This window comes from Mustela lutreola, chromosome 5, assembly GCF_030435805.1.
Source record: "Mustela lutreola isolate mMusLut2 chromosome 5, mMusLut2.pri, whole genome shotgun sequence".
NCBI classification, from domain to species: domain Eukaryota; kingdom Metazoa; phylum Chordata; class Mammalia; order Carnivora; family Mustelidae; genus Mustela; species Mustela lutreola.
In genome coordinates this window covers 152,776,950-152,800,432 of record NC_081294.1, presented here as the reverse complement: position 1 = coordinate 152,800,432, position 23,483 = coordinate 152,776,950, and the positions used below count along the sequence as shown (strand labels likewise).

Below are 23,483 nucleotides of genomic sequence, written 5' to 3'. Positions count from 1 at the left end.
CAGGACCCTGAGATCATGATCTGAGTTGAAGGTAGATGCTTAACTGACTGAGCCAATTAGGTGCCCCAAAATGACAGCTTCTTTGAGCTATAATACACATAGGTCTTATTCCTTCAACTACTTGTCAGTAAAACAGACACTCATTTCTTTTTTTTTAATTAATTAATTAATTTGATAGACAGAGAGAGATCACAAGTAGGCAGAGAGGCAGGCAGAGAGAGAGGGGGAAGCAGGCTCCCCGCTGAGCAGAGAGCCGGATGCGGGGCTCGATCCCAGGACCCTGAGATCATGACCTGAGCTGAAGGCAGAGGCTTAAACCACTGAGCCACCCAGGTGCCCCAGACACTCTTTTCAAAAGACATTAATAAAAATATTTTTAACAGGAGGAGTTTTGAGGGTACTCATCTAGAACAATTACCAAATAGCAAATGAAGAACTCATGGCACAGGACGTCATGTACAGAACGCTGCCATTTTTGTAAAAAGGAGGAAATAGGGGTGCATATTGGTTCATAGGTTCAAAAATGGCCTGTAAGGATGGCATGGTCCCTCTAGTACAGACACTTGATGATTGCCCATTTTGTGTGGAGGGACATATTATTGTATACAGCTTACACCTCTCGAATTGTAAACTATATAGAGGATTTCTACTCAAAAAATAAATAAAACCAAATAAAGGCAGAATATGGCTACCAATGACACAGGGCTGCTCCATTCTGTTTCCACTCCAACGAGGTATAATGTCTATTAATTCCTATACTAGCCATCCAGAGTTAACAAAGACTCTGGGTTTAAGAGTTTAGGCCTTGGGAAGACTACCATCACTTCAGACACCAGTTGCACTTGGGGAGGTTCCCTAGGTCATCTGGATCTTCCACTGAATGTCTACAAATGTGAGGGTTCCTATAACTCCCTCGGGCTTGATAATTGATTAGAATGATTCACAGAAGTCAGGAAAGCTTTTTATGTATAAATATAGTTTCACTGTATTTGGGATATAAGGATACACATAGGGTGAGGTCTGGGAGGGAGGACACAGCTTCTATGCCTCTCCCCAAGGAATTAGGGTACACCATCCTCCCAGAACAACAATGTAAATATCAACTAAACTAAAAAGCCCACTTGGGCATTGGTGTCTAGGTTTCTATGGGGATTTTACTACATAGACATGATGGATCAAATCTTTGGCTACTTGATTAAACACAATCTCCAACCCCCCCCCCCCACTCTCCCCCCAGGGATCCTACTGGACCAAAGACCCCACCCTCTATTCACATGGTTGGTCTTTCTAGCGACCAGCCACTGACATGAAGCTATCTAGGATCCTGCCTGGAATCACTTCGTTGACACAACAAAGTCAGTTCCTATCACTCAAGAAATTCCCAGGATTCTGAAGCTCTGTGCCAGGAACCAGGAACAAGGACTAGATACCCTCTTTACTAGACTTCACTCCCCACAAAGTATGGGCTGTCCAAGGTTAACAGGGGGGCCCCGAGTGTCATTTTTCCAGGACTCAGGCCTGTGTTCTTTGATTCTAGATTCAGACTCTGACTGGCCTGGAGCCTGACACTTGTTTAGTGCAATCTCTCAGAGGTCACTGAGAAGCCTCCTGCCTGGGATCTTAAGCCCTCCTCTCACTCCTATGCCAAAAAAACACACCATATCAATGACCATGGTGGCTTTCACTTCCCCTTCCTGACAATGGCTGTGTTTCTCAGAAAGGAGCCCTCAGAACTTTGTTTCACTCTTTGTTCTTGCAAATGCAGAGCTCAGCAATCTGATGGCTGCTGCTTTACTACTGGCCAGATTCCCATGAGGGTGGAGTAGAGGCCAGAGATGATTTAAGTCCTGCCAGATCCTCACAGGCAGTGTAGACATTTGGGGTGACCGTCAGCTCTTTCTCTCTGCAGTGACCCCACCAGCACACAGGGCCTATTCCAGTGCAAGGCCAGTCTGAGCAGGGGAGTGTTCCTGTTGTAGGCTGCAGGGAGAACTTCAACCAGGCTCAGCATTTTCTGAGCTGGCTGGGGACACATTTAGACTCAATTCTGACACCAGAAGTCTCTTTTCCTCCAGGAGCAAGAAACCACCATGGATCGAGTGCAGATCTAAAAATAGAATTACAGCTTTGTAGGCCTGAGGTTGGGAGAGCCTGGATGCTTGATTTTGGGTGCTGTGGACTTGAAAGGCTGAGGGGAAGGATCTCTGGTGGATGACTGTAAGCCAGCTAGAGAATTTAGCTCTTTGGGGCATTTTTCAGAGGACAGTTGGGGAACAGACTTTATGCCTGTGAACTGCAGAAGGCTCACGTGAATGTCATGGCTGTCAGTGGATAGGGTCATTCCCCAAGAGCTTCCTGATCAGACACCCCTGCCCCCACCATACCTCATGCCTAACTACCTTTCCCTGGGGAGACAATGCATTTATTTTCTATTAAAAAACAAAATTTAACTGAAAATTTTAAAGAGCTGATTCTATTTTTGTTTAATGATTCATGAGTTAGGCAACATCTTATCTAGCAAATAGAAAAGAGCTCCATTGTCCTGCAGGGAAAAACAAAACAAAACAAAACAAACTTTTTTAAAGGAACAGAAAAAGAAAAAAAGAAAAATCCTTAGCAAAGAATGCAGTGTTCTAGTCAAGATCGCTTTCCTAAGCATTATCAAAAAAAATGCACTGTTTTAGTCAAGATCATTTTCCTAAGGAGAAGGAAAAGGGTCTATCAGAAAATTTCCTAGTGCTGACCTGAAAATTGACTGGTTAAATTATACATGCCCAAGGGAGTAAAACTGCAGTTAGGTTAGGTATTTAGTCTTGGTTTAATGAGGTCAGGCCTTAACTTCAGTGACTTCTAGGGCCCTTTGACCCTGTGGAACTTCTTTTTCACAATTCTGCTACTTTGATTCAGACTCTTAGCTTCATGTAGAGATGTGATCAAAATGAAGGCATTGGCGCCAACTTGAACTACTGTTCAGGGGTTTTCTCAGCTTTTGCTGTTCCTTTTCCTGGTATTCACATGTCATGATGTTTTTGCTTAATCTCTATGATATTCACAGGTAATGACTTCAGATGGACAATTTTGGTACATTTTTCTGATGTTCCAGTCTCAGGGAGATTACTTGCTTGATAGTTAGCATCTGTGAACATGCATTTAAAATTTTTGAAAGCATACAATATACCTGGCAGATTATCAGGATAATTTTCAATGGCTGGAGTGCACATTGAAGCCATGGTACCCAAAACCCAAACCCTCCAAATCAAATAAGTCAAAGAAAGACCCTGCTGAAGGAATCATCTTTTTAAGCCATGTGGTTTGCTCAGTGATTTTATGTAGCTGTGTTTCAACTTCCCCAGAAGTGTCCATCTGAATGCACCAGGTGGTTGGTGTTGATCACCATATAGACAGCTCCTGTTATGGTCAAGAGAATCTTTGGCCAGAAACTAAGCGCATTTGTTGGGCATCTATTGTTTTAGGAATGGATTCTGAAAGATCCTTTAGGAGTTAAGGAAGTTTCTGGATTAAATTGTCATGTAAATTTACTCAACTAAGGAAGCTTGGTCCTGCAAAGAAATAAAATCCCAAGTCATGAATGGACCATAATTGGTCCATTTTAATTCATTTATGTAAATCCAAGGGATTCAACAAATGAGATCTCTTAATTTGGTTAGAAAATGTAAGGGACAAGATTAGATTTTTCTCTTAACCTGGAGGTTATGCTCCCTTCCGGCATTCAGCTGAGGGCATTTGATTTCCAGAATTACCCCAGAGCAAAGGAAAGAAAAAGGAGAAAGGGTTTCACATTTAGTTAATGTGTGAAGACTTGATCTGTTGTCTTGGGTGAAAGCAGTCTGCCTTGATGTCAGTTACTTATCTTTCACATCAGTTTGATTTAGAGGTCTCTAGCATCTGCGTAGGACCAGGTGTCAGGTAAAGCTTTCTTTAGCTGTGAAATGTGCACCTTCTAGTTTTATAACAATGTCAGTGGTTGGCAGCATTTAGTAAGATTCCTTTCAATGGGGCTCAAAAGCTGTATTCTTCTGATGACGATTACAGAATATCTGGTCACTAGGGTCTAGACTATAAACAACAGGATCCTTTGAACTGGGATCTGGGAAGATATCTTTAACCTGTTGATGACAGGCTTGATGGTAAAACATTAGATACATATTTTTTTAACATTTGTTTTTCCATTTATTTATTTTCAGCATAACAGTATCATTATTTTTTCACCACACCCAGTGCTCCATGCAATCCGTGCCCTCTATAATACCCACTACCTGGTACCCCAACCTCCCACCCATCTGCCACTTCAAACCCCTCAGATTGTTTTTCAGAGTCCATAGTCTCTCATGATTCACCTCCCCTTCCAATTTACCCCAACCCCCTTCTCTCTAACTTCCCATGTCCTCCATGCTTTTTGTTATGCTCCACAAATAAGTGAAACATATGATAATTGACTCTCTCTGCTTGACTTATTTCACTCAGCATCATCTCTTCCAGTCCCGTCCATGTTGCTACAAAAGTTGGGTATTCGTCCTTTCTGATGGAGGCATAATGCTCCATAGTGTATATGGACCACATCTTCCTTATCCATTCGTCCATTGAAGGGCATCTTGGCTCTTTCCACAGTTTGGCGACCGTGGCCATTGCTGCTATAAACATTGGGGTACAGATGGCCCTTCTTTTCACGACATCTGTATCTTTGGGGTAAATACCCAGGAGTACAATGGCAGGGTCATAGGGAAGTTCTATTTTTAATTTCTTGAGGAATCTCCACACTGTTCTCTAAAGACGCTGCACCAACTTGCATTCCCACCAACCGTGGAAGAGGGTTCCCCTTTCTCCACATCCTCTCCAACACATGTTGTTTCCTGTCTTGCTAATTTTGGCCATTCTAACTGGTGTAAGGTGATCTCTCAATGTAGTTTTAATTTGAATCTTCCTGATGGCTAGTGATGATGAACATTTTTTCATGTGTCTGATAGCCATTTGTATGTCTTTATTGGAGAAGTGTCTGTCCATATCTTCTGCCCATTTTTTGATATGATTGTCTGTTTTGTGTGTGTTGAGTTTGAGGAGTTCATTATAGATCCTGGATATCAACCTTTTGTCTGTACTGTCATTTGCAAATATCTTCTCCCATTCCGTGGGTTACCTCTTTGTTTTCTTGACTGTTTCCTTTGCTGTGCAGAAGCTTTTGATTTTGATGAAGTCCCAAAAGTTCATCTTCGCTTTTGTTTCCTTTGCCTTTGGAGACATATCTTGAAAGAAGTTGCTGTGGCTGATATCGAAGGGATTACTGCCTATGTTCTCCTCTAGGATTCTGATGGATTCCTGTCTCACATTGAGGTCTTTTATCCATTTTGAGTTTATCTTTGTGTACAGTGTAAGAGAATGGTCGAGTTTCATTCTTCTACATATAGCTGTCCAGTTTTCCCAGCACCATTTATTGACAGCACCATTTACTGTCTTTTTTCTACTGTATATTTTTTCCTGTTTTGTCAAAGATTAATTGCCCATAGAGTTGAGGGTCCATATCTGGGCTCTCTACTCTGTTCCACTGCTCTATGTGTCTGTTTTTATGCCAGTACCATGCTGTCTTGGTGATCACAGCTTTGTAGTAAAGCTTGAAAGCAGGTAACATGATGCCCCCAGTTTTATTTTGGTTTTTCAACATTTCCTTAGCGATTCGGGGTCTCTTCTGAGTCATTACAAATTTTTGGATTATTTGTTCCAGCTCTTTGAAGAATACCGGTGGAATTTTCATCAGAATAGCATTAAAAGTATAGATTGCTCTAGGCAGTATAGACATTTTAACAATGTTTATTCTTCTGATCCAAGAGCATGGAATGGTCTTCCATCTATTTGCGTCTTCTTCAGTTTCTTTCATGAGTGTTCTGTAGTTCCTCGAGTACAGATCCTTTACCTCTTTGGTTAGGTTTATTCCCAGGTATCTTATGGTTCTTGGTGCTATAGTAAATGGAATCGATTCTCTAATTTCCCTTTCTGTATTTTCATTGTTAGTGTATAAGAAAGCCACTGATTTCTGTACATTGACTTTGTATCCTGCCACGTTGCTGAATTGCTGTGTGAGTTCTAGTAGTTTGGGGGTGGAGTCTTTTGGGTTTTCCATATAAAGAATCATGTCATCTGCAAAGAGAGAGAGTTTGACTTCTTCATTACCAATTTGGATACATTTTATTTCTCTTTGTTGTCTGATTGCTGTTGCTAGGACTTCTAATACTATGTTGAACAAGAGTGGTCAAAGTGGGCATCCTTGTCGTGTTCCTGATCTCAACAGGAAGGCTGCAAGCTTTTTCCCATTGAGGATGATATTTGCTGTGGGTCTTTCATAGATAGATTTTATGAAGTTCAGGAATGTTCCCTCTATCCCTATACTTTGAAGCGTTTTAATCAGGAACAGATGCTGGATTTTGTCAAATGCTTTTTCTGCATCAATTGAGAGGACCATGTGGTTCTTCTCTCTTCTCTTATTAATTTGTTGCATCACATTGATTGATTTGCGAATGTTGAACCATCCTTGTAGCCCAGGGATGAATCCCACCTGGTCATGGTGGATAATCTTTTTAATGTGCTGTTGGATCCTGTTTTCTATTTTCCCATAGTTGGTCATACTAGCATGAGACAACAAGGGATCAGGAGAAAGTTTATACCAATAGACATTGGTCTGCCTTTGACTGTGTTGCATGGGGTGAGTTTACATTACCCAAAGACAATACAGCAAACAGTCAGCAAGTCCAAAGGCAATAACTCAGGGCAGGGAAGTCTGTTATTTTTGGCTAGCTTAAAAATTTTAAGTTTGAGGATTCCATTAGATCTTTCAACCTTGCCTGAAGATTGAGGGTGATAGGGCCAGAGATAATCCCAAGAAGTCTGCAAGTTTGTTGTTAAAGCTGGTATGATTTGTCCAATGAAATGGCTATCAGTTTACCAAAGATCATGGAAAGCATACCCCTCATGGGAAACGCATTTCTAACAAGTCCTTTGCCACCACGAGGACATCAGCCTTTCAGCACAGGAAAGCTCCAACCTAACTGGAAAACACACGTACGTAAATAGAACATATTGATAACATGTACCTTGTGGCAATTGAATAAAGACAAGCTGTGGGTATTCAAAAGTCTTTTCAAAGGAGGAGTCGTGAGGCCTCTGGGGGCAAAAGTAATTTTTGCAGGATAATGGGTCTGACAAGTCAGACGTGGATGGCAGAGCTTTTTCACATTTATACAAATCTCCCCTCAAATGTTTAGTCAAAGCCTGAGTTATCTTAAATGCACTCTGATGGGTGAGGGAATGGGCGGGGTGGGGGTGGAATGGGGTTTGACAGGAAGCCAGGAAGAATCCAGCAGCTGTCTGGTGTTTTGTAAATCCCCGACTGTTCAACTTACAGCCATTCTTTATCCATCTTATTTTCTCTGCTTCAGAATGTTGCCATGTTACCCTGATGCCAGAATGGTGGAAATCTCACGAGGAGACATTTTTGCAGAGGCAGAATGGATTTTATTCACACGTGCCACATTCTTTATAGATTCTTTTGCTGGCTGCTTTTGCATGAGAGTCAGCTGGGGCATTTTCCTGATACTCAGGTTCAGTCCTTTTAGTGTGAGCCTCAGTCTTGATGACAGCAGTGTCAGAAGGTAAGAGAATAATTACAAGTGATAACATACTAGGATGTATCAAATTTCCAGGAATTTCATACAATTTCTAGAGTACTTACATATCTATACAAATAGAACATAAACCACAGGGTCTTTGTTTTCTAGGAAGATCACTTAAATGGTAAGGGAAGTTTCACAACCTATTACCAAAAGTAGATCAATGTTAGAAAAACAAACAAATAGAACTTTGTCCTTTTAACACATAGGGAACCAAATTCTATTCTAGAAACCTATTCTATCTAGGAAATCAGTTTATATTTCTATTAAAACATATTCATTCCAAAGTGAGAAGTCCTGACCATGCATAAAATTCCTTTCCAGAGTTTCCCTTTTCACAATTTTTGTACAACTTTCTTTTGCCTGAAGAAATAAAGTGCATCTCTAGTCATATATACATACATATATATATATATATATATATATATATATATATATATTTTTTTTTTTTTTTTTTAAGTAGGCTCCATATTGAACATGGGGTTTGATCTCACCACCCTGAGACCAAGACACTTATGCTATTTGGACTGAGCTAACCAGGCACCCTCATGGGTTTTTTTTTTTTTTAAGCCAAAAATGCATGTCCTATTTTATTTTCATTTAGAGATGCTCCTTTTTTCTATTTTTAGTTGCTTTTACCACATACATTAGAGTTCTTAACCCATAGAAACATTAATTTCAAGCAAACATTAAGTAGTAAGCATGTGTTAACTTTCTGCTAGACTAGTGTTCTTTAGATTGGCAAATTTACAAATTTATAAATATACAAATATACGTTGTATCTTTATATACGATCTTTCAATATAATATGCCAAAAAATGTTTGCCAACAGACCTACATTTATTTTTAGTTTCTCAGTAATAAAGAAGCCAAAATTAGAGAAACATGATTAGTAGTTAATGTTTTATTATTTCATCTTATTTGGAAATAATCTAGACATTTAATGAATTTAACATAAATCACTTCTGAATCTAACTCGGTGAAATTTTAAGGTTTTAGTTTATCAGAAGGATTTTGGAAATGATTTAAAAGTTTACCTCAATTTTTTAAAATTAAATTTTTATCTATTTAATTTCCTTGTTCTTAATAATTGTGGCTAGATTACATGACACATCAAAATCAATTATTCTCCCAAAAAAGTGTTTTTATTTTTATTTTATTTTTAATTTATTATGTTTTATTACATTTTTAACTCCAGTACAGTTAGCATACAGTGTTGTATTAGTACAGGTGTGCAACATGGCGATCCAACAATTCTATACATTACTCAAGGCTCATCATGATGAATGTACTCTTAATCCCCTTCACGTATTACACCTATCCCCCTACTCACCTCCCCTTGGTATATTTAGCAGTTTGTTCTCTCTAGATAAGAGTCTGTTCCTTGTTTTGTGTTTTTTCTCTTTTTCATTCCCTTTGTTTACTTATTTTGTTTCTTTTTTTTAATTTTTTATTTTTTATAAACATATATTTTTATCCCCAGGGGTACAGGTCTGTGAATCACCAGGTTTACACACTTCACAGCACTCACCAAAGCACATACCCTCCCCAATGTCCATAATCCCACTGTTGGTGGGAATGCAAGCTGGTGCAGCCACTCTGGAAAACAGCATGGAGGTTCCTCAAAATGTTGAAAATAGAACTGCCCTATGACCCAGCAATTGCACTATTGGGTATTTACCCTAAAGATACAAACGTAGTGATCCAAAGGGGCACGTGCACCCAAATGTTTATAGCAGCAATGTCCACAATAGCCAAACTATGGAAAGAACCTAGATGTCCATCAACAGATGAATGGATCAAGAAGATGTGGTACTTATTTTGTTTCTAAAATTCCACCTATGTCTGAAATCATATGGTATTTGTCTATCACTTACTGACTTGTTTCCCATAACATTACAGTCTTCAGCTATATCTGAAGCTATAGAATTATAGTCTTCAGGTCCATCCGTCTCATTGAAAATGGCAGGATTTCTTTTTTCAGGCTGAATACTATTCTAATGTATATATATTGTATATATGTGTGTATATATATGTGTGTGTGTGTGTATATATATATATATATATATATAAAATGTGTGTGTGTATATATATATATATATATATATATATATAAGGTTTTTGTGTGTGTGTATATATATATATACACACACACAGAGGCTGTAACAACAGAGGCTGAACGTCTTAGATCAAGGTGCCTGTAGGTTTTGCTCCTTCTGAAACCTCTTTCTCAGCTTGCAAATGGCTCCTTTCTCCTGTGTCCTCACATGGCCTTTCTCTCTGTGTGCATCCCTGGTGTCGCTTTCCCATCTTCTAAGGAGATCAGTCCTACTAGATAGGGTCCCACAGATCTGTGCTCAGTTAAATTCACTATCTCCTTAAAAAATCTAGAAATGCAATCATAATGAGGATTAGGGCTCAACACAGGAACTTGTGGGTGTAGACTTTATTCCAGAAGGCACCCTAGGTATAAAAAAGTGTTTAGTAGCAGTACTCCTTGTGTAATGTTACAGTTGAATGAGAGAATAGTGTGGGGGAGTCTGAGAACTCCAGTACCCCTGGTGAATTCCATTCAGAGGAAGACCCAGGAGGATGAGCCAGTAGATTCGCAGACCTTAAAGGACATGACTCAGGAAGCTGCTTCAGATGCAGATGTGGTCTAATACCATGTAATCTTCTCAAGGGAGAAATGGGTCATCACAGGTACCAAACTACAACTGTAGTCTACATTTGAGATGTAAGTGTAAGAGAGCCTTCTCAACTGACCAATAGTAATAGAAATACAAAATATATATGAGAGGTGGGAGATTTCAGACTTTTTAAGGAGGCAATGCCTTGTCTTCCTTTCATGGAATGTGTAAGAATCTATATGTTATGACCCAGCAATTCCACACCTATTTCTGGAGAAGGTTCTATGCAGTGTACCAGAAACACGTTTAAGATATTTTTAGCAGAATAGGCAGTAACCTTTTTGATATTGGCCACAGAAATTTCTTTCAAGACACGTCTCCAAAGGCAAGGGAAACAAAAGCAAAAATGAACTTTTGGGACTTCCTCAAGACAGAAAGCTCTTGTACAGCAAAGGAAAGAGTCAATAAAACTAAGAGGCAACCCACAGAATGGGAGAAGATATTTGTAAATGACACTATAGATAAAGAGCTGGTATCCAAGATCTATAAAGAACTTACCAAACTCAACACCTAAAGAACAAATATTCTAGTCAAGAAATGGGCAAAAGGCATGAACAGACATGTCTCCAAAGAAGACATACAAATAGCTAACAGACACATGAAAAAATGTTCAACATCACTAGCCATCAGGGAAATACAAATCAAAACCACAATACAATCTAATCTTATACCAGTTAAGACGGCAAGGAGGTAGATCTTCAGAATTCTAAGATGAAATGATGTCAAAAACAGAATTCTGTAGTCACATTATTTATTAAAAGTGACCAGAAAATGAAGGCATTAATTGGAACTGCAGAGACTCAGAAAGTTTATCTCCCTATTCCCCTCCTCCCTATTCCCCTCTCTATTACCTCCCGTGGAATGAATTTATTATCTACCTACATTTACTCTTCCTCTCACTACTAAACATGCCTCTGTTTCTTCCTTTCTTCCTTCCTTTTCTTTCTTTCTTTCTTTCTTTCTTTCTTTCTTTCTTTCTTTCTTTCTCCTTCTTTCTTTCATCTTTCTTTCTTTTCATTCTTTCTTTCTGTCCCTCCCTATTTTTTCTTCTTAGACACAGAGCCTCCAACTGGGTAAGTCTGTGTGGCCTGAAGCAGGATGAAATTACCTAAGAATTTTAGCAGAGGCCGATCCTTCACTAGACAGCAGGGAAGGACATGTCCAGGGGCCAGGGAGGGAAAGGCTGTGATTGAAGATGGTGCAGCTTCTTCATGCTGGGTCCATGCAGGAGTGAGTGCTATAGTGAGGGAAGAGGTCATTCACAACTGCCAGCGCTGTGGGGAGCTTCTTGATGGTATTATCTGTTATCTGTTGCTGTGGATCAGATTACCCTGAAACTTAGTGGCTTAAAACAAGCATTTATTTGAAAAAAATAAAACATAAAATGAAATGAAATGAAAAACGAGCATTTATTTGCTTATGGTTTCCAAGGGTCAGAAGTATAGGAGCAGTTTTAGTTGTGTGATTCTGAATAAAGGTCTCTCCTTAGGTGGCAGTCAAGTTATCAGCTTGGCTCCATCTTCTGATGCTGTGCCTGAGGTTGGAGGGTTTGCTCCCAAGATGACACATGTACATGCCTGGCAGTTAATGCTGGCTGCCTCTCTTCTCCTCCAGACGGCCTGTAATTCCTCAGGGTCTCTCCAACAGGTTAGCTTAAATATTCTATTTTTATTACACTGAGAGACAGAGAGAGAGAGAGAGGTGGAAGAGACAGAGAGAGAGAGAGAGAGAGAGAATGAGAGAGAACAAGAATGAGCCAGTGAACAGAGGATTTGTAAGTCAGAAGCTGCAGACTTTTCATGACTAAATTTTGGAATCTTGAACGTCCCGTCCTTCCTTCCTTCCTTTCTTTTTCTTTTTCTTTTCCTTTTTTTTTTTTTTTTTTTTTTTTTAGAGAGAGCTAGAGAGAAAGAGAGTACAAGCAGGGGGAGCAGCAGGCAGAGGGAGAAGCAGCCTCCCCGCTGAGCAAGGAGCCTGATGGGGGACTTGATTCCAGGACCTTGAGACCACAACCCAAGCTGAAGGTGGACACTTAACTGACTGAGCCACCCAGGTGCCTGGACATTCCATTCTTGATGCCATATTTCATTTGTCATTCCACAGTACAGGAATGAATGAAGCTATGGAAATAGGAAATATTGTTAGAAGCCATATTAAATCTACCTTCCACTGAACATTCACCACCGACCTGCAGCAGGTCAAGATTGTGTTTTCCATTCCTCTTTGGCTTCATCCCTGCTGGGACTCCCTGGGGCACTGAGGAGGAAGCTTTCATCAGAGGTTCTGATCACCTTGTCTTCTGGTTTGTCTCATTTGTTGATCTGTCTTCTTTTGTCTGAATGCATTTCTAGCTGACTTCCTGTGTGGTAAACTTGGTGGTCTCAACTCCTCCAGTAGACCTCTGCAGTGGTCAGGCTTCCTGGTGTTCAGTGGGACCTGGTTTTCTCCTTGCCTGTGCTATGGGAGGTTCCAGTGGGTGTGGCCTCTTATTTAACCTCCTTCAACACCATGACCCAGGATAGGCTGTCTAGGGTTGGGTTTACTCCAAGAACTGTGTACCTATAACCATTCTGACCTTTAGAGCCCTTTAACCACTCATCTCAGCTCTCTCTTTCTTCCCTCATTCTCTGGGGATCTCACAATGCAGGACAGTGCTCTCTACATGGGACTGTCTTCTGCTTCCTGAATTCTCTAAGAAGGAAACTTAACAAACTCAGTTGGGAATAAGATAAGATGTAACTATTCCTTGAAAGCTTCCATGTGATTGTAGGACTCTCCAGCAGACTCTTCCCACTCCACTGGATGGAGAATCTGAGTAGGACACTCACCTTTTGGTGAAACTGTCTTTGCATGTGATCTTATGTTGTCCCTTCTTGGCCATGAAGAGAAGGAATGATAATGATAATGCCAAACATTTACATAAGTCCATACCTGACCCTATTCTATGTGCTTTATGTGCTTTAACTCATTAAATCCTCACATTACCTGGACTTAGATGGACCCCCGTAAGATGTAATATTATTACCATCACCATTGTAACTATTGGAAAACTAAGATAGTGGAATGTGTCCAAGGTCACATGGCAGGGTCATACTGGAGCCAGGATTTATCCATAGGATTCTTTATCACTTTATTATGCCTCTTTCATTTCACTTTCATTCAATATTAACTTCACTTTCTATCTCCACTAGTATTTATGATAACCTCTGAAAAACCCTCCTCTTTGAGCAGAAGCCTGAAAATGGGTCAAAATTATACACATTGGTCCAGTTTAGGTACATCCACCAAATTCAGATTGGATTCCATATTGGAGAATATCTTCCCAGGTAAGTAGAGTAAGGTGATGAGGTTGATGGAGAATGATGCAGAGAAGGAGGGATGCTCTTGGTAGGACTGAATGATTCCCACAGTGGTGAGAACCAAGTTAGGATACTTCTGGTGGTGGAGAGTGAGGTTTCAAATTTTATCTGAAAAAAAACTCTTAAAATTTTTTTTTCATTATATATACAGCCACCCAGGAGAAAAATGTAGATTTAGGATGTGAAATGGTTCAAATTAGGAGAGTGTTTAATAGCCACAGCACACCAGAACCAAACAAACAGGGCACGAGCCCCAGACAGATACACTCACGCACTGCAGGGGAGTAGCCTAGCCCTCAAGAGATACTGAGTGGGAGCTTTCTATCATCCATTACAAACAGCCCCGTCACTGCAAGGGTACCTGAGTTTCAGAGGTAGTTCTTACCATACTACCAAGGGCTGTGGTTGGCTGTCTGTGTGTGTTCATTGGCATCCACAGCTAGTTTTCAAGTTCATTTGTAAGCTTGCATTTTTCACTTGCAGTTATTTCTACCCAGAACACAAATATTTAACTGCATTGAAGAAACTGCCCCTATTGCTGGACACCAAATCCATCCTTTATAGATATATTGGTGAGGTGGGCTTTCCAAACACTATTTCCCCAGACCATGTCCTTTAGAGCTTCATGCCTATTGATGATGCAGATGTTTATTATACTTCCCTAGAATAAATCAATATGTTGATTTTTTTACTCACCTTTTCCTTGTGGTGATAAAATGGGGAGAAATGTGGGGCTTGGTCTACACTGAGTTCATGCTCACAAAAATTCCTGATGCCTCAGAACTCTAGTCCAGTCCAAGGCTGATCCCTGCTACATGGCTCATGACATGGGCATGACATGAACTATACAGGATCCTGCATGGGAAATGTACTAATGAGTGTTTTTCATTCTGCTTCTTAGATCATGAAATCTATCCGGTACATTGTAACAAGAGTTCAAAGATGCTACCCATTGGAATAGATGCAGTAAATCAAAATGGAGGGTAGGGAAATCATTGGTAAATCTTTCCTCAGGTGTATGCATGTGTGCGTTTTACTGCTGGTGTCCATCAGAAGATGAAAGATCTGCTCACAGTTCCTTGTTCTCTTGTAAGCTCAACTGCCTTCTCTAGTTGAATCTGCTCCCTGGACTCTTTCCATAAAGGCCTAGGTTTCCTTATTCAGAGACCTCAAAGTCTGTTGGGGAAGAGGGGAGACCAGAAGTAAGGTCAGTAAGTTGGGAGCTGAGGGGTCACCTGCTCTCTGAGCTGATCTCTGAGGTCCTCTACTCAACTTCTGGGCCTGTAATCTGAGTCTCAATGTCCTACAGGCTCACACATGCCAAAAATTGCACACTGAAGATTCCTGGAAGACCCTGCAACCTCTCATGTAATTACCCTTGTTCCAGCCTGGCCTGGCAGTGTCACATGGGGAGAGTATGGTTTTAAAGGACCCCGAGAGGATCCCATGTGCAGGGTTGCCTAGCACGAGGATCAGGGCAGGGACCAGATGAGAAGGTAGTGGATGATAGGGAGTTGTGGCTGGTGCTGCAGGGCCCCAGTTACCCCCTCCGGTAGGGCCCAGCATAGATGATCTGATGAGCAGACTTTGCAAAGTCCATGGCTGGGTCAGACATGGTCACAGAAATGGTCTGGAAAGCATAGGTTTGTGCTCACCTAAAACACCAACATTGAGGGAGAGGTGCCATACTCTGTCCTAGGCCCTACTTGCTGGACTCTGGAGTAGCTTCCCCATTTCCACATTTCAGATAACAGATTTAGGAAGAAAACTTAACTAATTTGTCAACCAAGGAGTGAAGGATATGCAATGATGCTTTGTGCTTCATTCCTCTAACAGAAATATGTCCCATACCTGCTGGGCACTAAGGCCAGCAGAGAGAGAGTCTAGGGAATTATTTACTCTAAGTGCCAAGGCCTGTATATGTGTTTTTATTATACTTTCTGGGACCTTTTCACCTTTTGAAAAGACAGGATTTTTTTTTTTTCAATTGATCTAGCACATGGGAAGTCAAGGTGAGATGGGCACAGGTGGAGGTTGTGATGGGATTGGATAAACCTGGAAAAGGATTCAAGGGTTTTAGCCTAGATCCTGTGTTCTGACTGGCCTGGGCCCCACAGAACATCCAGACTTCTCCACCCCATACCAGGGGCAAACTTAAAGGCAACCAGAATACACAGCATGCTCAGGGGCAGAAGAAACCCCTTCATACAACCAAGTCAGTGAGCCTGGAACTCACCCAGGAGACTGTCTTCCTGGAGCCAGGGTGGCTGGTAAGACCTTCAGAAACCTCAATGTTCCCCCCTAAACAAGAACTTGGGCTATTGTTGGGAAAGGTCAAGAGAGGTCTTAAAGAAGGTTTTGAGTACAAAGGCAAGGGAGGTATTCTCATTCCAAAAGGAATCTTCATTTTTCAAAATTTTCCCTCAGCCTGAGCCGGCCCAGAGCTCCATCCTTCTGGCTTGTAGCTAGGTTGGCCCTTTTATGCTCTGAGGTTCACTGCACTGGTACCAAGGCAAACTTGGTCAAGAACAGCAATACCAGCAGAGTGCATTAGTGTGAGACTTGGAGTAAGCAGTTTAGGCAAGCAGTATGGGTGTGGTGCTGTTTACTGAAGGTTGTTATTGTTGAGGGGTGGGGGAGGGAATGGAGTCAGCCCCTCCTTTGTCCACAGGGAGGAGTCTCTTTGCTTGCTGCTTGCAGGGAAACACTGCCAGAAGAGCTAATAATCTCCCTTCTGTGTGTCTCAGGAGTTTTTCAGATTGCTGTTTTCATGCTCTCTGTCTGTGGGTTGTTTGCCTTCTCTCCAGGAACAGCACTGTGTGCTCTGGACTCTAGCCCAGCCAAGGCTGGCCTTTAAAACTCCAAACTTTAGGGACATTTTGTAGCTAGGAGCCTGTGCTGGTCCTCTGGGGAGGGTTTTGTCTCACTGGGACTGATGCAGGCAGGTTTGACTGAGATGGGCAGTCATACCAGAGTGCAGGGGCTTGGGACTTGGAGCAAGGTGACTAGGCAGCCAGGGACAGGGGGAATACCCCCTGAGCAGGTGGCTCTGTGCCTGTCCTGAGGGGTGAGCGAGGGAAATGGGTGGGGCCCATTCATATTTTTGTCCCCTGAGAGGCATCTCTGTGAACTCATTTCTCACAGATGGATGTACTCCAAGAAGAGTGAACGATCTCTCCCCTGTGTGCTTTTCTCCATGACCAGGGCTCCCTCCTCTCTCTGGCACCCATGATCCATTTCTCCTCCAAACCACATCTCCATGCTTCCTATCTTCCTCAATGTGGTCTCTTCTCTCTCTAGTTGTCGGCTGTGTTCTGTCAGTTTCAGGTCAATTTCTTGGGTGTTCAGAATGATTTGACAGTTATCCAGCTGTGTTTGAGGGAGGGGACCAACTTAGGGTCCTTCTATGATACCTCCATCTTAGCTCCTCCTCCTATAGTATTTACCTAACTGATAGCTGAAATCTTGTACTTTTTTGACCACTTCCTCCAATTCACCCTTCTCTCATCATCTGTCTCTGCCTCTCCACAAGCCTGATCTGATTTTCAATGAATTATTTCATTTCAGTTTTAGATCCACACATCAGTTAGATCATACAGTATTTGTCTTACTCTGCCTGATTTATTTTACTGGGCATAATGTTTTCAAGGTACATTCATGTCATCACAAATGATAGGCTTTCCTTGTTTTCTATCGTTGAATAATATGTTCAAAGTTTTGACAAACTATTGAACAGTTTTTCAGAGGCTTGCTGTTTCTTTTCTTTCTTTCTTTCTTTTTATTTTTTTGTAAGATTTTATTTTTAAGTAATCTCCACACCCAACATGGGGCTCAAACTCACAACCCCAAGATTAAGAGTCCCACTCTCTACTAACTGAGCCAGCCAGTTGCCCCAAGGATTGCTGTTTCTAATCTAAATACCTTTGCAGTGAGTTGGGAGTGGATATGATACCCTCGGTTTGATATAACAAATCTGATGATCCTCAGCCACCCTGTGCGCTTGGCCCTCCTAACTCTCCTGCTTTTCTTATTTCGACAGGTCACTCCACTGATCAGAGACATGACACAGCCCAATCAGTCCCTTCACACTCCATTGTCTATATCCTTCATCCCTGCACTGCAGTACAATACAGGATGGACAGTCTTACCTAAGGCAACTGCCACAAACATTGAGAAGGCACTGGTAGAAGCGAAGTTGCTGGGGGTGGTCAGGGAAACCCTGGAGAAAGCATCTAGTGCCCCAGTGAGAATTGCTGTCACTGGGGACTCTGGCAATGGCATGCCTTCCTTCATCAATGCACTGAGGGGAATTGGGCATGAAGAGGAGGACTCAGCTCCCACTGGGGTGGCGGGGACCACCCAGATTCCCACTTGCTACTTTTCCCCCCACTTTCCCAATGTGGAGTTGTGGGACCTACCTGGACTAGGGGCAGCTACCCAAACTCTGGGGAACTATCTAGCAGAGATGCAGTTTAGTCTGTATGACCTCTTCATCATCATTGCGTCGGAACAGTTCAGCATGAATCTCATGAAGCTTGCCAAAGCCATCCAGGGACAGGGACAGAAGTCCTACATTGTCTGGACCAAGCTGGACAGGGACATCAGCACACGTACCCTCTCAGAGGAATGACTCCTGCAGAATATCCGAGAGAATATTTGGGAAACCCTCCAAAAGGAGGGAGTGCACAAACCCATCATATTCCTGGTCTCCAGCTTTGACCCTTTATTGAATGACTTCTCAGAGCTTAGGTATACCTTGCACAGGGACATCTCTGATATCAGGTACCATTGTCCTCTAGAGAAACTGTCTGAACCTGTGAGAAGGTCATTAATGACAAGGTGACCTCTTTGCAGGGGCAAATAGCTTCAAATTCTTTCCAGGACGTCCTTGACATCCAGAATACAGATGATCTGGCAAAGTGTCTGATGGCCTATCACTTGTTTTTTGGTGTAGATGATGAGTCTCTCCAGCAGATGGCCCAGAGTATGGGGAAACCTATGGAGGAGTACAGGGCTATTATGAAGTCTCAGGATCTGCACACTGTCCTCACTGGGGACAGGATATTATCTTTCATGAATTGTAATACAGCCTCTTACTTATATTCAATTCTGAGACACATCCCATTCTTAGGTGATAATGTTCTCAACTACCTGAGAGTGTGGAAACACAGACACTCACTTGAAATAGTTGCCAAGGACACCAGGACCATCATGAAGAAAATCCTCACAGACTCCATCATCTGAAGAGCTGTGGTTTCTTCTGGAGGGAAGTCAGGACATCTGGGGTCCTCTTTTCACACTGTACCCTTCCTGAATTTTAAATCAAGCTCAATATTTCCACTTTCATTGGCTGTAAGTTCTTCAAAGCAATGGACTGATTTTCTCATTTTGAATCCCTGTTGGGAAACTCTAAAATTTGTTCTACTTCTTATCACTTACTAAATGAGTCTGGATCCAAAAGTGAATGAAAAGATTGGCTCTGTAACATACAGTCTCATTCTGATATCTCCTTATCACTTAACATTAACATCCATTCTCCAGACCCTCTTGGTTTCTCATGTTCCTTCACTTCTCACCTCTGGACTCATAGAGGCATACAGATGCAGAGGGGAGAACATCCTTTGGGATGTTCCCTTTGAGGAAATATGATGGAGAATGTATGTTTAGCTATTCTTTGAAAGTTTCCAAGACCATTCTGGTATTCTGCAAAGCTCTGCCCTTACACCTCCCCTCACTGATTGCACAAAAACATTTATATAGGGGAAAAAAAGGGATACAGGAAATGGACACAAGGGCCATTGTTACTGGGAATAGAAAGCTGTTGAATGTATATGCAAATCTGACTATTTAAGTAGTGACACTGACTGCCCAGAGTTCATGCTCTTCACGTGCACAGCTCATGCTGGGCCTGTCATAGGAAATAGTACCTGTTAGATTATGTTTCCTTTAGAGAAGTGTTTGTTTACTTAAAGTTACCTTCTATGTTGTGTTCTTTGCCAAAGTTATCTCCTATGTCTGTCAAAGGAATCTTAATCTGATTGTCAACATTGAGGAAATTAAACCGGTGCCTATGACGTCACTGTCTATGCAGTTAACCCAACATGTATAGACTCTATGGAAATTCTCCTAATTGGAAACCATTTTAGACCCTGGTTCTAGATTTTTCCCTTTACTGTGTGTGTGTGTGTGTGTGTGTATAACAAAAATTGTTTTTTATAACAGCTTTTTTTCAATGATGTTTGAAACCTCACTCTCCATACCAAAAGTAACATAAGCTGGGTCTCACCACTGTGGGAGTCATTCATTCCTCACAAGAGCAACCGTCCTTCCTAGCAACATTCTCCATCAACCACATGACCTTACTCTATTTACCTGGGAAGATCACACCCAGTATGGAACCCAATCTAAATTTGTTGGACATAATCTGAATTGGACCAATGTGTAAAATTTTGGCCACCAAATCTTTGTAACTGAAGGTATAAGATAATTAAACAAATCTGGGGGCAAAGTAAGAAGGGGATGAGGAAGTGGCACAGTATGGTTTTATCATAATAATACTATGCCATTCCCTTAACCTCAGATGATTCTGCATAGTAATGATGACATTACTCCAGAAAATCCTTTTTTCCCTGAAAGGGTCCCATGCAACTCTTCTAATTCTTACTCTCAGTTGGACTAGTTGCTCTCCCAGCCTGGAGCACAGGCCTTGCTCACATCCATCCATTACATTGGTGGTGCTTGTGCTTCTTGGATTCCCTGGTTCATTCACATTAGGTCCATTCTCAAACAAAGTGAGAAAAAAAAGTTCCCTGGGAGGTACTTTCTGAGTCTTTGCTATTCAATTTAAGGACTTCGTTAATTGGTCACTTTTAATAAATAGTTTGAGTATAGGAAACAACATCATTTTCTCTTAGAACTCTGAAGATCTATCTCCTCCTAGCATGCCATGTTGCCAGTATAAAGACCAATGCCAATTCCATTCCATTCCTTGAATGGTCACCTGGTTGTCTTAATCCCTGGGGACTATGTCAGAAGTGTTGCCAGGGGACTAGTGACCTGGAGGACCTCCATCAACACTCAGCATTCAGAAGGCTTCTTAAGTGACAGCTGATGTGAAGACATGGATGAAATGGAAACACATATTACCAAGTGAGAGAAATCAATTTGGAAAGGCTAAATACTGCATGATTCCAAGTGTGTAACATTCCAAGAAAGGCAAAACTGTAGAAATGAGAAAAAGACCAGTGGTTCTCAAGGGTTCAGGGCAGGAAGGGACAAGCCGGTGGAGCACAGAGGCCATTTAGAGCAGTGAAACCACTCTGTGTGATATGATAATGGTGGATAAATTATATTTTTGTCAAATCTCATAGAATATACAACGCCAAGAGGGAACCCAATGTAAACTATGGACATGGAGGGAGAAAAATGGGTCAGCTTGGGTTCATGAATTGTAGGATGGTGTGAGATGTTGATAGTGGACAGGCTATACTTGTGTGAGGGCAGGGAGTTCATGGGAATCCTATGCACATTCTGCTCAATTTTGCTGTGACACTAAAGCTGCTTTAAAATAGAGTCTAGTGAAAAAGATAATGCTGCTGACATCGTTCTTCCCCTTTAGCATTGTTCCTTATTATGTGTTCTAAGCTCAATCATGTTCAGCAACTAGCTACAGTAGGATATATATGATACAATACAGATATATACACAGAATAAAGTGAGATATAAAGATGAATACCTGTTAACTCAACTCCCAAATTAAGAACTGGAATGTTACTTAAATCATTGGATATTCCCCACAAGCATCACTCCATATTGCGTCTCTCTGCATCTATTCTCAGATGTACAGATCCTTTGAATTTGGACTTTAATATGTGTGTGTGTGTGTGTGTGTGTGTGTGTGTGTTTGTGTTTACTTTCTTTAGTTATTTCCATAGATGTGTGTTTCCTCAGACATTATATCATTTAGTTTTGCTTGTTTGGATGCTTTAGAAAAATTGAATTAGTTTGTGTTCCATCCTCTGTAAAGCGGCTTCTCATTTACATTGTTTCTCTTGCATGTGTTCTCCATTTTGCCAAGATAGCGCATAATCTATTCACTGTCAGTGGAAATTTGAGTTTGGGGTTCTTTACAGTTGTTTCTATCTCTTCAACACCGTCCTTCTAAAAACATCCTACACATGTTTCTGGTACACCTATGGCAAACTTTCTCTAGAACTAGCTGTGGAATTGCTGTGTCATAATATACAGATACACATTGTGTGAAAGGAATACGATATATTGCTTACAAAACACCCTCAAATCTCCCATCTCTCAGATATTTTCTGTATTTCTATCTCTACTGGCCAGTTGAGGAGGCTCCTAACCTTACAACTCAGATATAGACTATACCTGTAACTTGGTGCCTGTGACCACCCCCTTGTCTCTAGGAGATTAATGGTGTCTAACCATATTTGCATCTGAAGCAGTTTTCCTGAGTCATGTCCTTTAAGCTCTGCAGGATCTGCTGGCTCACTCTCATGGGTCCTCCTCTGATGGACTTCCCCAGGGATGCTGGGGTTCTCAGACATGCACACAACATTCTGTAATCCAACTCTAACACTACACAAAGACTACTGTTACTAAACATATCTTTAGGCTTAGGGCTCATTCTGGAGTGAAGTGTATACCCACAAGTTCCTGTGTTGAAGCTGTAAAGCTGTAGGAGGCTCATTAAGGAGATAATGAAGGTTAACTGAGCTCAGATGGGTGGGGCTGTGACTCATGGGGCTGGTTTTAGAAGGAGGAGAAGAGACACCAAGGATGCACACACAGAGAAAGGCCATAAAGGACACAGGAGAATTGGGCCATCTGCAAGCCAAGGACAGAAGCTTCAGAAGAAGCAAAACCAAAGGCACCTTGATCTAAGATGTACAGCCTTCAGAATAGTGAGGGAATAAATTTCTGTTATTTAAGCCTCCCAGCCCATGGTATTTTGTTATGGCAACTCTAGCAAACCAACTTCCTGAAACTAGGAGCAATTTCCAGAATACAGTCTGATCCCCAATAGATTTTTATTCTAATTCATGCCTCAGTTGCTCTCCATTGGATTGGAAGTATGTTTTTAGTTAGGGTTGAGGAAGACTCCAGGGATTTAACTTCCAATTTTATTTTATTTATTTATTTAATTATTTATTTATTTATGTCACTGAAGCCTTGAAAACTCTCCTTCTCTTCCAGCTAGCACCATGATCGACTCTGGGGAGCTGCTCACGTAGATGCATTAGCCCAAGAGGCACCTGGGTAGCTTCCACCCAGCCTCCCACAGAGGCTCTACCATCCTTCCTTCACCATCACTATGCAACACTGGTTTAGGTTTCAACGTGTGACAGCCAGAGTGGCCCACTGAGACCCTGAGTGTGCTCTGAGCTCTGAGGTCACAGGGCTGGATTCAGGTCCCAGACCTTTCTCTGGGAGTATAGTGAATGAAGACTCTCCTGACAATGGTTCCTCTCACTGGATGTGACCAGAGATATTTTGTGGTTCAAGAACTATGAAAGATGCTTTTTGCCTTTTACTTTCTACCAACTTGAGAAATCAAAAAGGAAATTAACCAAAAAGCATGACATCACTTCATATTGAGTGCCATTTTTAAATTTAAACATACAGTGAACTCCTATGAAGTCAGTGACAGGAAAACGAGTGTGTTGAAAAGGAACATAAATGACTCAAAAAGCCCACAAAAGCAAATATTGGTGTTTTGCTTCTTCTCTCAGTATTGG

The 23,483-nt window shown here is 41.4% G+C and overlaps 1 pseudogene; it reads left to right on the top strand.

Moving 5' to 3' along the window:
* Positions 1-17,767: 17,767 nt before the first annotated feature.
* Positions 17,768-18,969, top strand: LOC131831440 (immunity-related GTPase family M protein-like; annotated as a pseudogene).
* The last annotated feature ends 4,514 nt before the right edge of the window (positions 18,970-23,483 follow it).